The sequence below is a fragment of the Polypterus senegalus genome, chromosome 3 (genome assembly GCF_016835505.1).
Source record: "Polypterus senegalus isolate Bchr_013 chromosome 3, ASM1683550v1, whole genome shotgun sequence".
In the NCBI taxonomy this organism is placed as follows: domain Eukaryota; kingdom Metazoa; phylum Chordata; class Cladistia; order Polypteriformes; family Polypteridae; genus Polypterus; species Polypterus senegalus.
The window spans coordinates 262,917,122-262,932,159 of record NC_053156.1 but is presented as its reverse complement, the minus strand read 5'-3'; the positions used below and the strand labels follow the sequence as shown (position 1 = coordinate 262,932,159).

At 36.6% G+C, this 15,038-nt stretch overlaps 1 protein-coding gene across 1 annotated transcript in view; it reads left to right on the top strand.

Annotated features, from left to right (window-relative positions):
* Nucleotides 1-8,428: 8,428 nt before the first annotated feature.
* The window catches only part of nrbp1 (nuclear receptor binding protein 1), a 54,970-nt gene continuing 48,360 nt past the window's right edge, over nt 8,429-15,038 (top strand). The window contains exon 1 of the mRNA XM_039749030.1: nt 8,429-8,791. The gene's annotated coding sequence lies outside the window, so the exon portion shown is untranslated. The remainder of the gene's footprint in view (nt 8,792-15,038) is intronic.

Below are 15,038 nucleotides of genomic sequence, written 5' to 3'. Positions count from 1 at the left end.
ACCTGTTCGCCGTGACGGGTTACATCTGAACCGGAGGGGCACCAATGTATTGGGGAGGCGTATGTGTAGGCTAGTCGAGGATTGTTTAAACTAGGGAATGGGGGGGCAGGGAGTTTAGGACAGGCCAGATTTAGATCTATACATGGAAGAACAAACAATGGTGTAGAAATAAAAATGCATAGTAATGTAAATTTTAAGCAAACACGTAAAGTAGAAGGATTAACACATTAAAAATAGCTTGCCTTAATGCTAGAAGTATCAAAAATAAGGTAAGTGAGTTGGAGTTGTATGTAGCAGAGCATAATTATGATATTATAGCAATAACGGAAACCTGGCTAAATAACAAAGATGGGGATGAGTGTAACATAGAGGGATACACATTTTTAGGAAGGATAGACAGAACAGAAAAGGAGGTGGGGTTGCTGTTTATGCCAAACAGGAATTAAATGTAAGTCATCTTCAGTTGGATGATGAGCCCCATCTTAGTGAGGACATGTGGCTTCGCCTGGAAAATATTAGGGAAAAGGTCTCATTTTAGGAGTGTGTTATAGACCACCCAATTCAGACAGTAATTTCAACACACATTTTTAGTAATATCAAAAGGCAAGTTTACAGGGGATATTATAGTCATGGGGGACTTTAATTATCCAAATATTAACTGGGATAACCTTACAGATGGAGGAGCACAAGAGCAGGAGTTTTTAGAAGTAATCAGTGACTGTTTTTTAACACAGCATGTTAAAGCACCAACAAGGGGTGAAGCCTGTCTGGATTTAGTATTCTGTAATAATCAGGATAGAATTGAGGGTGTAGAGGTGATTGAACCACTAGGGTCAAGTGACCATAATGTAATACAATTCTCAGTATTTTGTAAGAGTACAGATGCAAAGACTAAAATTGTTAAGTTGAACTTTAGTAGGGCTAATTTTGAGCAGATGCGACAAAGTCTAAGTAGGATAGACTGGGATAAGCTTTTAAATGTGGAGACAGTCGAGGAGCAGTGGAACAGGTTTAAAATGTTTTACATGTAATGCAGGACAGATACATACCTAAATTTGGAAGTAATAGGAAACTAAAAAACTCCACGATGGATTAATAAAGATTTAAAAAGAAGTTGCAAAGGAAAAACTGCTGTATAAGGCATATAAGACTAATGACTGCAAAGAGAAGTAGAGCGTATGAGAACATGAGGGCAACCATTAAGAAGGATATCAGAGAGGCTAAAAGACAGTTGGAGAGGAATATAGCAGATAAGGCAAAAAAGACCCCAAGAGATTCTTTCAGTATTTTAGTAGTAAAAGAACAGTTAAGGAGGAGGTCAAGTTCATCAGGAATAGTAAAGGGAATTAAAAGATACAGACAATGAAATAGCAGATGCCCTAAACTTACATTTTTCTGAGGTGTTTACAAGTGAGCAAGTGGATAACCTCAGAGGTAAACACAACTACTAAGGAGGTACTGAGGGATTTGGAAATTGTAGAGGGAGAAGTGCTGCTCAGATTAAATAAGATGAAATCAAACAAATCACCAGGCCCAGATAATATTTATCCTCGTGTTCTTAAGGAGGCTAGTGAGTACATATATAAACCCTTGACACATATTTTTAGGAAGTCACTGTGCACTGGAGAGATTCAAAAGGACTGGAAAATGGCAAATATCATCCCATTATATAAAAAGGGTGACAGGGCAGATCCAAGCAACTATAGGCCAGTAAGCTTAACAAGCATCACAGGAAAATTAATGGAAGGAATTATTAAGGATAAGATTGAGCAACACATGGCAAGGACAGGAGTTATTCTGAACAGTCAGCATGGGTTCAGAAGAGGGAGGTCGTGTTTTACTAACATGTTGGAATTCTATGAGGAGGCAACAAAAGGATACGATCAAAGTGGAGCTTATGATATTATTTATCTGGACTTTCAGAAAGCATTTGATAAGGTGCCACATGAGAGGTTGGGCATCAAGTTAAAAGAAGTGGGAGTTCAGGGTGATGTTTTTAGATGGGTGCAGAATTGGCTCAGACACAGGAAGCAGAGGGTGATGGTGCGAGGAACCTCATCAGAACTGGCCGATGTTAAGAGTGGTGTTCCACAGGGGTCAGTGCTAGGGCGCTGCTATTTTTAATATATATAAATGATTTAGATAGGAATATAAGTAACAAGCTGGTTAAGTTTGCAGATGATACCAAGATAGGTGGATTAGCAGATAATTTGGAATCCGTTATATCATTACAGAAGGACTTGGATAGCATACAGGCTTGGGCAGATTTGTGGCAGATGAAATTTAATGTCAGTAAATGTAAAGTATTACACATAGGAAGTAAAAATATTAGGTTTGAATACACAATGGGCGTCGGAAAATCGAGAGTACACCTTATGAGAAGGATTTAGGAGTCATAGTGGACTCTAAGCTATCAACTTCCAAACAGTGTTCAGAAGCCATTAAGAAGGCTAACAGAATGTTAGGTTATATAGCACGATCTGTGGAGTACAAGTCCAAGGAGGTTATGCTCAACCTTTATAATGCACTGGTGAGGCCTCATCTTGAGTACTGTGTGCAGTTTTGGTCTCCAGGCTACAAAAGGACATAGCAGCACTAGAAAAGGTCCAGAGAAGAGCGACTAGGCTGATTCCAGGTCTACAGGGGTTGAATTATGAGGAAAGATTAAAAGAGCTGAGCCTTTACAGTTTAAGCAAAAGAAGATTAAGAGGTGACACGATTGAAGTGTTTAAAATTATGAAGGGAATTAGTACAGTGGATCGAGACTTGTATTTTAAAATGAGCTCATCAAGAACACGGGACACAGTTGGAAACTTGTTAAGGGTAAATTTCGCACAAACATTAGGAAGTTTTTCTTTACACAAAGAACGATAGACACTTGGAATAAGCTACCAAGTAGTGTGGTAGACAGTAAGACGTTAGGGACTTTCAAAACTCGACTTGATGTTTTCTTGGAGGAAATAAGTGCATTGGACTGGAGAGCTTTGTTGGGCTGAATGGCCTGTTCTCATCTAGAGTGTTCTAATGTTCTAATGTTCTAAAAACAGGACAAACACAGAGGGGAATGAATACTTTCGTATGGCACTGTACATTGTACTGGTAGAACTGAAAAAAGAAACAAAGATAAAGAAAACAGATCAAGAATTATAGTTAACAGGTATTTTTTGGAACTGCACACATTTCTAATTAAGAAACTGGTTGTTTTGTAAGCCTAAAGCTCCTGTGGCCCTCGAAGACAAGGATTTAAAAGCCCTGCACTAGAATGTTCATTAAGCACACTGTAGAATTATTCTGAATTAAGCTATATGAGTAAAAGCATCTGCAGTAGGTGTTTGGTAAATAAATTAGACTAGTAATCTAACATTTGACAGAAGCTTGAAAATAACTCTTACAAGTAGGATCTAATCCTGGACACATATCTTACAGAATAAGTCGAGAAAAAATCCATAATGTATAGTTTTAAATCAATTATTTCAGCATGCTTTAAGCTACCAGGAAAAAATAAAAGCATTGTTAGGTGTCACTCTTCACTCCTGGACTGCCAGTCACCTTCCTTATTTTATTTTGCTGTTGGTATAATATTTGAGCATGTTCTTCATGATGTTGACAAGCTTGAGCTAAACTGTTTTCCCATATGTTACTTGCCAGAACTACCAAGCGTTAAAATGAAAAGGTGAGTCTGGAAAGAAGGTGCAGAAAATGTCTGGTAAAATGGCTCTCAGATTACCCAAAGCTAACTGTCAATAGATATATTTTGATTATTGGAGCAGAAAGAATTACACAGTTTATTAAGGATTACAAGAGGCCCGCTGAAGAAGGTGTGCTAAATGTCTTTTTTCTCACTTTGAAAATTAGGGCCCATCCTTGAATTGGTGTGGGTAGATTAGTTGTGCAGATAAATGTAGGAAAGTAATGAATGCACAATTATTTAATAAGACAATTTGGATAACATTTCAGATAATAACTGTAGTTAGTAGTTACTGACATTTGAGTTCATAAAGTGAGTAAGAGGGGCATAGTTTGGTTTTGGGGGAAAGAAATCAATAATTAAGTGTAGTCAACCTTCATAAGAAGATAATTCTTCATTCACAAGAAGAGGACAGCCTGCTTGTAACCTTAGAACACTTTAAAAGACAGCAAACATGGTTAGAATTGTTTTCTCTTTGTATAAACTGTGGAAAGACAGCCCCTGGGCACAGACAGACAGGCACCAAATGTCCAAAACACACACTATTTATTGCCGTCTTTAATTCACAACACCTCACAATGCTCTAATCAGCCCAAACTCAGTCCCTTCTTTCTTCACTCTTCTTCTCTTTCTGCCACCTTTACTACTCCACACACAAGCTCTGTCTCCTTCCTGCTGACTCTGGCTCCGGCTCATCTAATGGAGTGAGGCGGCCCCCTTTATAATGCCCCGGATGTGCTCCAGGTGCTTCCTGATAGTCTTCAGACGTCACTTCCTGGTGTGGCGGAAGTGCCATATGAGCACCTAGAAGCACTCTGGGTGTTCCAGGAATTACTTCCGGCAGCACTTCCATTTGTGGCGGAAGTGCTGTATTCCAGGGCTCCTTAATACTCTGGGCGCCCCCTGGCGGTGGCCATGGGCCTTAACAGGGATGAGTGTCCCAGCTCTGTTCCCGTGGCCTCCATGCAGACCAGGGTGGCTGCCCTCTCGTGGCCTAGGGGAGGTATTGTCCCTCTCATGATTCTTCCAGGCGTCCCGGCTGGGTAGGGTCCCCAGCCATCTGCCACAAAGCATATATGATAGCCAACCATACTTAAAGAGTCATTTGTGCCATCACCAGTAAAATGACAATCAGGTGTTGATTTCAGAGACCCTCTTCTATTCATATTATAAAAAAGTAAATGTAGACAGTAGAATTTCTAGTCTCAGCTGCAGTAGTAATGCAGTAATGATCTTCCAGCAAATAAAAGAACTGCTCTATCAGGCAAATGTCTCAGAATTTAATAGATGTGTAAACGTTGCCATTTTTATATATCTTGACATTACTGGTGCAGCGGTGCATGATTTGTTTCTGCGCATATTATTGAGTGTTACAGTATATATCCATCTATAATCTTTGATTTTTTTCTTCAATCTTGAGTGCAACTTCAGTTTCTGGTCAAGCAACTTCTGCTTATTATGACACATGACTTAAACGCAGAAATCTGAGCTCACATTAATCTAGCACTACTCACAATTTGCAAACCTCCCTGGGGCAATACAAGCTTTCCCAAAGCAGGGCATCAAGTGCAAGGCAGAAACCAACATTGGGAAGGGCACCAGTCTATTGCAGGGTCACTCACCCACATACACAAAGAGGACCAATCTAGAATTGCCAGTTCATCAGTTGCATGTACCTTAAGCGATGTGGTAGGAAAAGAGCAGAACAATCCATGCACACTTATGAAGAATGTACAAAATCCACATGGACAAGAAATAACAGTAGGATTCAAAACTAGGTCACTAGATCCAAGAAGTAGCAGCCCTAATCAATGTACTGTCATGCTATCCAGATGACATCATTACACACACATGTTAAGAATAATATATTTTTGTGTGTTATAAATTATTGGATGGCAGCACAGTGGTTAGTGTTGATATCTCTTGAATACATTGTCTTTGGTTCAAATTCCACACACATTCTTTACCTTTACACATTTTTCATGTCTTTGTGGGGTTTTCTCACACATGTGATATATTGGTTCCCTGTACAAAGCTGGTTCCTATCTTGCACCCAGTGCTACTAGGATAACGCTCTGCACCCTGAGACCCTAAAATGGATTATACATGTTGAAGAATGTTATGCTATAAATATTCAGATTTTAATTAACTTTAAAAATAAAATAACAATACTATCACAAAACAGTTACATTGTAACAATAATAGCAATTACAATTTGAGGCAGTAGAGATTGTAGTGCTAGCAAAATAACCTGCCAATGTCAGAGGTTAATTTGTAAAATTTATAAAAATTGATGGGGGCATTATGGAAAACTGGTTGTTGCGTTTAAAATATGTTTTTTAAGGGAACTTTATCTTTCATAACACCGATAATACAGCCCTGTTATCCTTATTCTGTAATCTGGCATGATTCCATTGTAATGTTTTGCCTGCTTGTCTACATTCCATGAAACACTCTATGAAGGCTGACAACTCTCAATGTAAATAAATATTTTTAATATTTTGCCCTAAACTTTCACTTGCTTTTTGGCATCTTTTAATACCTAGAACACCTTATACCTGCAAGGAAAACTTGCAAACATTTATCTTGTTTTTTTTTTTTATCCAGAATATATATCTTAGCACTTCTCAAACATAATTCTTTATTTTTGAGTTTGAACATGTTTATTTCTAGTATAGTCTTTTTATAATAGGTAACAGATGCTCTCTTTTCTTTTTTGTTTTAAACATTCTTGACTATTGTAATAATGTGGTGTTCATTGCCATAATATATATAGTATTCTAACATAAAGTCTGACAAATACATTTACACTTCCTTAGCAATTTCTCCTCTGACTTCTGTACCATTTGAAATTTTATAAACACAAACACACACACATACTATATATACATACATACATATACACGCTGCACTGTGTATGTGTTTGTGTATGTGAATATGTATGTATCTGTGCAAGTATATGTGTATTCGGATGTTTTTAGTAGTTACTATATATTACTTTTTGTGAATAAATCATCATCCCAACTAAAAGCATAAAGGTCTATCTTAACAAGAAATCCTGGGTTATCAAATCTACAATGTCATTATTATATAAAAAGAAAAGTTTTTATAGAAACTAATACTAATGAGGCATGTGCTGCAAAGTGGGATTTAAAACTTGAAATTAATAAAAATAAACGTGATTAAAAGGACGGAACTAAACAGAAATTGTCCACAAAAAATTTGAGCTCAGTGCAGACAGGCATTAAAACCAAAGCTTTCCAGCATCAGTGAAAAATAAAAACCATGTAAAAGCTTCTGATTTCAACTACAGCTCTGATTTATCTAATGTGTTTAATAAATACTAATTAAAATTTGAGCAATTTGATTTTACTGAGCAAGTATAAAGATTGAAGCAGATGGTTCCAGATAAGGGAAAGATTTTGTTTTTGTTCAAAAGGATATAGAGAACATTTTTAGATATTTAAATATGAAAAAGTCCTGGACCAGATCATCTTAGTGGAAGGCTTCTGAAATCTTGTGCAGAGCAGCTCACCCCCAATTTTTACTTTATTATTTAGACTGTTAGCAGAAGCAGATGTTCCAAAGCTGTAAAACAGGTGAAGGTAGTTACATTTAAATTTACATCTATTTGCTCAGCAGATGCTTTTATCCAAATTAACTTACAAAAGAGTTATCATTTGTATCAATCATTAGTCAAGCCTTAATGATGGTTTAATTTATATATGTATGATCTAATGTTATAGCATAATTATTATGCTCACTGCTACATTTTGTTATTTGTATTAAGTTTATGTTTGATGGCTGTGTTCTTTGTGAATCCATTTTTAATGTTGCATTGTAGTTTCTCTGTAAAATCTGCTGATATACCAAGTCTTCTTCTTGGCACAAAAAATGAATTGAATATAGATATGTGTGTATACATATAATAAATCTGGATGTTTTTGCACAATAAAACGAACACAAGTGGGTCATGTTAACTTCTGAGTAGTGAATACTTGATTTTAACAAGTAAAGTGAGTAGTTCACCAAATACATACTGAAGTATTGCATCACAAGACAGACATAACAAAATTGAAAAGTGATATAAAAAATGGAGCAACAGATAATTTTTGGGTCATGTGAGTCAGTTATCACAAAGGTATACAGGTGTGTTAAATAATCTGATTAAAGAGGATTTTTTTAATTGCAGAAAAGAGCTTTCCAGGTATACTTTAGATGACTGTTGGAAGTAGTGTGTGTGTATTAACGTGTGTGGTTATGTTAATTTATTCTCAGAATTCTCAGTTCAGAATTCATAATGACTCTCCTGTGTTAAAAGTATGTATACATTTATGTAACAAAATTAAAATAAACACTTAATTTATCATTGATGAGACAATACTAAAGACTCCTTTAAACATCTATTGGGAAACTTTTTAATACCGCTTACCTTTCCATTATTCTATTGGAGCGTTAACATTAGCCTCCAATTGCCACCACGCATTTAGAAAAAAATGTCAACAACATATAAATCTCCAAGTGTAAAGAAAAATGAACAACACGGGATACTCTGGTGGAAAACAAAAAGTACAGATTAGTGAGAGTTAATTTTTTTTGGAACAGCAGGGGGGCTCAGCAACGTTCTGATTGGTTCATTGAAATGTCACTCTTAGGATTGGCTGCGAGGAACGTGTTGCTGTTTGAATGGCGTCTTTGTAGACGCACGGTCGCCATTTATGTCATAGCCGGAGGAAATAAAATAAGGGGGTTTGTTGTCTTTCTGCGGCACACCATCACTGCTTGATTTTCTTATGGCAGACCAGAATACGTCTTCATTTTCATATTTTGGAGGCCTTCCGGTTTTGTTCCTGTCTGTTTAAAGTTGAACCAGCCCGCAGTCGCTGGGTTATAGACGAGTGCGGAAGTTCTTTGGGAAGAGGAGATCTCCTAAAGGGATTATTTAAAAAAAAACGTATTTAAATAAAAAGCAAACAAATACGAAGAACAACTCCACATTCTTTGAATTTGATCTTCGGGTATTGGACTTCACCATTCGGGCCTCATCACGAAAGGGGCAGATCGCAACGTATTGACGTACCTCAGATTTTTCTTTAAAATCTGGTAAGTAAACTACATTATTCGTCGTAGTTTTTATATATGTATATTTATATTTCTTACTCTATGACTATTGAATATGAACAGCTGACTCACTGACACGATTGCTAATTGACCCATGAAAAACGAGAGTAATGTGTGATATGATACGTAAAAAGCATTTTTCTCGGATGCATTGATGTTGCCTTTTTCGAATTCCCTTAACACGATTCTGAGCTTTCCAACTTTTAACTATCACAGAGCCAGATTCTGTCTACTGCCAAAAAACAAAGAAGGTTAGTTTCAAAACGCATTTACCTGTTTCATAGTGAAATGTCAATTGTATTTATGGATGATTATACAGGTAATTTCAAGTTTTTTTTGTGTAATAACATGTCAAGTGAACTTAGGCGGGCGTTGAAGCTATTCATTCATTATCGTGTTCAACAACTTCCTGGTCTGAGCTGTCAGACGAACGCATTTTGTTCGTTATGTGCCCATTTTACCACATTATGCTGTTAGGATTTTGTATCTTTTGGACTTTCTTTTTATCTGATAAGTACAGTTTTGAAGTTTGAATTGCCCAATAATATAGTCTAATGATCACCTAAATTCTGCTTAGTATTATTTACTAAATGTAAACTATTTGAATTGTGATGATGCTACATATTATACTATCTATCTTGACAAATTCTCTTCCATTAATATGAGGACATTTTGATTATTTATAATCTAGAAACCTTCCCAAATTGTGATTCTATATTTTTCAGCAAGAGTAGTATTGTCCACAGATATTTTAAAATCATCTTGATTAAAATTCGGTTATGTCTTTAGTTTCCAGAGCTGATTACTCAGTGTTATACATACCAGTCTTTTAGTTTCTAACTATCTTAAGCCTGGGATACACGGTAGAAAAGATCCTCGGTCGGGCACACAGCACATCTACATTGCTGCTGAATTGGTGTTGTAAATTAATTTTAAATATTCTCATCATTGGGGTATGTTGGAAGAATTAGAATACTCAAAGGAAAAGTGTGCGTGACGTGAGAAGAATGTGCATACTCCACACGGACGGTGGCTGGGCTGAGATTCTGGAGCAATGAAGCAACAGTGCTAATTACCATGTCAGTATGCTTCCCAGCATTCTTCACATGTTTTTTAAAATGTTCATTGATTTACAGGGTAGTGAAAACATGTTTGCATCCTTCCTCTTTTCCCTGTTAGTGTAAAAAAAAAAAAAAATTAAGCCCCAAAAATCTAATTTTAGGACATCTGAGTGAAGAAGTAACATTCATTTATTTATTTTTTTTTTACTTTTGTCATTTTTATGCGAAACCCAACTGGAACTGTGTGAGTAATTTCCCCCTCACACTTAATAACTGGTTGTGCCATTTTCAGCTGCAATGACTTTAACCAGATGTTTCTTAGAGTTCAGTATTGACATTGCTATGGAAGAATCATAGCCCACGCTACCTTGCATACATATTTAGTTAGAACATTGGTAGATTTTTTTTTTTTTTTTAAGCATGAAATGCTTGTTTCAACTCTTGCCACTGTATCGCTTGGATTTAGGCCAGCCCCAAACCTTAACTTTGCGTCTTTTCAGTTTATTTTAGTTATTCTTATGTGGACTTACTTTTGTGTTATGGGTCATTGTCTTGCTACATACCCACCTACACAGTTCAACTCTCAAATGGATGACTACATAGTATGGTTTAGAATGTTGAGCTACAAAACTGAATTCATGGTTCTTTTATTTATGGCAAGTATTCAGGTCTTGAGGCAGAAAAGCATTCCCCAGCATAATTACACAACTATCACCACAGTTTACCAGTAGTATATTACTGTAGTTTGTAATATATTTGCCTTCCATGTGGCCCAGAAAGTCACATTTTTGTCTGATTTGTCCAAATTACATTCACCCAGAAAGCTTGGAAATCACCCAGTATCTTTCTGGCAATTAGAAGGCATGCAGTATGTACTTTTGATTTGCAGTCGTTTCTGTTTCTCTTCTCTGTAATGAAGCCTATTTTTGTCCAGTGCCTATCTGATTGTGGAGTTATAAATACTGACTTTTGCTTAGGCAAGAGAAATCTGCTGGCCTTTGTGATTTATCTGGACGATTTTCTGCCTTGCCCTTAGATTAGTTTTTGCAGGCCAGTCTCTCTTTGAAACAATCAGTACTGTTCTAAATGTTTTGTATATGTCTCTCACTGTGGCTTGGTGAATTCTCAGAACCTTGCAAATCTTTATGCCCTTTCCAAACAGATATCAATATATTTTTTGTTTTTTTTTTTTTTTTGGTAGCAATTTCCTTTAATCATCCTATTATGTGGTTGTTGAATCTCAGAGCTGGAAATTTAAATGACATTACATCGTGCCTAAAGAAGGGGCCTGAGTTGCCTCGAAAACTTGCATATTGTAATCTTTTTAGTTAGCCAATAAAGTGTCATTTTGCTTGACTTTTCACTACATTCAAAATGGCTAACATGGTACAACACCCTAGTACTACTGTTGCATTCCAACAAATTCATGTTTTGAACAGTATTGGCTACACAAGTAAGTATGTTATAAGGGCACAAATTAGTGTTTGAAGAAGGTTATCAGGGAAAAGAGTGACATATTGGTGTATTGAATAGCACTACAACCTCACAGCTTGAAGAAACCAGGCTTGATTCTCCACTTTGTTGCTAATTGTGTGAAGTTTGCATATGTGTCCGTCAGACATGACGATTACAGTTGCTGATTTAATTGCTGGATCATGTTAGATTACTTGAATTGGTAGAAATTGCAGAGCTTGTCAAATTACCTAACTCTGTGGCCACTTTCAAGCGCAGTTTCATATTTCCAAAGTATCGTGAGCTCTGTCCTTTTTCTGACAGCCATTAACATGCTGTCTGATGGGTCCAGTGCTGTATGAATGCCGTCCAGGTTTGGCGAATTCAGACACAATCTTAGTCCCTTTTTTCCATTGTGATGTGGTATGTAAAACACAAGACATCAGACAGATGAGCCTACCCTTCAGATAAAGATGTCCAAAACACTCTCCTTCCTAATTCCTCATTGCTGCATTATATGCATTGTACTTTTGGGTTAGTGCTCTTTGTTTGTCTGCTCTCATGCACACATAGCCTGCCTTGTTTGATTTTGGCGAGGCAAGTTGCAGATTAGTTCAATTGAATTGCTGAATATGTCACACTGACGGTCATTGGTGCACACCAGCCACAGCCTTCGACTCGCTAAAGTCATGTAAGTAAATTCCACGACCGAAAGCCCCTGGAAGAGCCATGTAATGTGATATGACTTTTATTCTCTTAACAAATTATTCCCATGTTATATGGCCTGCTTTTCTTTTCACTTTTAGATAATGTTTCCAGTGATACTTTTAAATGCAAGCACCTTGAGTCAATAAGCCTGAACAGATGCTAGATGGGGAGGAAAAAAGTTTACATTTCCTCTGTTCGGTGACGGCTTATTTTTTATTTTTTGTTGGAAGAGTTGATCTTGCATTTAAATTTTAGTTGTTCATTTAGGTTTACAAGTATGAACATGCATTACCTGAAGGCAGATACTATGGAGTCTTTTTAAAGTTAATGTATGAATCAACGTTGTTAAGCTTTGTCATGATATCCCACGTTAGGAGATCAGAGTAGTTCAAGCAGAACTGAATAATAGAATTGGTAGGCCTGGTTAGGTCAGGCTTATGAAAAGCCAATATTGCAGTGAAACTTCAAATATAATCTTGCTGCTTTCTCAAAGTGGATACATATCAGTTAAAATGTAAAAAAAGATCTGTTAATTTCAGTAGTATTTGAATGGGTCAGAAATCTATCCTGGATTCGTGGAGATGAGTGAGAAGTAAAAATATGTAACATTTTTCTGGAGTCGTGTTAGATTTAATAAATTAGTTAAAATGTATTCAACTTTCTTAAATTGTGGTGTAGTGAAAAGTCAAGCAAAATGACACCTTTTATCGGCTAACTTAAAAGATTACAATATGTAAGCTTTCGAGGCAACTCGGACCCCTTCTTTAGACAAGATGTAAATTGTTGTGAAAAATAATGTCACTTTGTGGACAATTTCAAGTGGTAACACTAGTGATTTAGTAATCAATTGTCAGTCAGTTATTGTCGAACCCTCTATATCCTAACACAGGGTCGCGATGGTCTGCTGGAGCCAGTCCAATCCAACACAGGGTGCAAGGCAGGAACAAACCCTGGGCAGGATGCCAGCCCACCGCAGGGCACAAATACAAATACCCACACACCAAGCACACACTAGGGACAATTTAGGATTGCCAGTGCACCTAACCTGCATGTCTTTGGACTGTGGGAGGAAACTGGAGCATCCAGAGGAAACCCACACAGGCACTGGGAGAACATGCAAATTCCACGCAGGGAGGACCTGAGAAGCGAAGCCAGATCTCTCCTTACTGCGAGGCAGCAGCGCTACCACTCTGCCACCGTGCCACCCTCAATATAACATATTGTCACAATGATTATTGCTTTGAATAACTTTGGAAAATGTATACCCTATAAAATATATAGTAAATGAGCTTCGTTTTAAGACGCATAAGAGGTGACATGTTTTAACTTAACTTGTTAAACACAATTTTGACAAATTGTAAAACAGTTCTTATATCCTGGGTGTGTGCTTAGACAGCCAGCATCTGCACTCTCTTGACAGAATAGCATCTTGGTCCTTTATAGAAAAAGTAATCTGAAGAAGAGTGGAGTTCTATCTTAAAATTTGTTTAGTTTTATTACTTTTAGAGGATACTGCAGATGACTGTGAAGATTATTTCCTTATCAGTTTTCTTTTTTTAATTAGGGAGCAATCTATTTCTTTGTCACTTGTAAATTGCCTACTTCAGTGTGACTTGTCAGCTTTACTGCCTGTTAATTGCTTTGCTAACCACAAGATACCAAAATGTAAAGTGGTAACACTAACAGGTGCTTGATTGGTTGCATCATCACATTACTATGATGTGAGTGAATCATGAAATATTGAATAAAACTGAAAAACATTAACTATTTATTTCAATTTTAGGTTTGAAAGAACAGCAGGATTTTCCCATTTTTTATTAACCTAAACTATGAGATCTTTTTAAATAAGTGTTCATTCCTTATAACCCTTTTCTACAATGTATGCTCTGTAACTAGTTCCTTATCTGGAAAACCTAAAAAAAGTGAAAGGAGTGTAATGAATGGAGGAGGTCAGTGAACTCCAACAGGATCACTCAGTCTGTCAGTGACTATCTGTCATTCATAATTTTCATAACTTGTCTGTTCCATTTTGCGTTTTAGATTAACTGTTTCTCTGATTATGCATTTAAAAACATGTCTGGTCATGTTAGAGAAGCCAAGGGAATGGGAGATGACAGCTCTAGTGGTTGATGTACTTTTTTTTTTTTTTTTTTTTTTTGGGAATGGAAAAACCCTAACAAGGGCAATGAGTGTCACTAGATGATTTTTATTTTTCTCCCCTCTGTGCTGGAGAATGTAGCCTGATGAAACATCAAAGTGCATCTGTGGAAATCAAGAATGTCCTTCCAGTGCTTTTGTCATTTTTTTTTTTTTGATCATAAAGTAAACATTGTTTTTCAGTTCTCATAGGCAGGTTTGCTGCCTATTTGTAGTGATTTTTAATAATATGCTGTAGCACATGGAGTTCCCAAGCAGCCAATCTCTCACACAAATGGCTTTCATGGATTTACCTGAACTCGGCATCCTGCCATCAGTTTCTCTCATGTAGCATTTACCAGATTCAGCCAGTGGCAGGGAGCCTTGGAAACCTCATAAATAAGCCAATTAAAGAGCTTTACATACACAATAAATCATCAGTTTAGCGCAGTGATGAAACTGTCGGTTTAATGCAATGATTAATAAATGAAGCACAAGTTAGTTAAGGCACAATTTAAACTGTAATTGTGTATTCTCCAAGGCTTCCAGGTTGGTTTATTCAGTAGATGTAGTCAGGCTACCAATTCATGCTGCCCCATACTAGAAAATAGTCTAACTCTGTCAATTGATTTCTTTGGGTAATGTAGTATACAATTCTATTTTGTATTTTGGTAAACATAATGAGATAAAACATTTTTTGTAGAAGTAAATATTGATTGATTTTGTGTAAATATACAGTATGCCAAATTGATGATCATTTTTCATTCTTATGGTTTATGAAATATGCAAAAGAAGGGGACCGCAAACCTGAAGTAATATATAGCATGTTGTCTTGAATAATTGCATAACTAATTTGAATGCAGAAGAAAAAT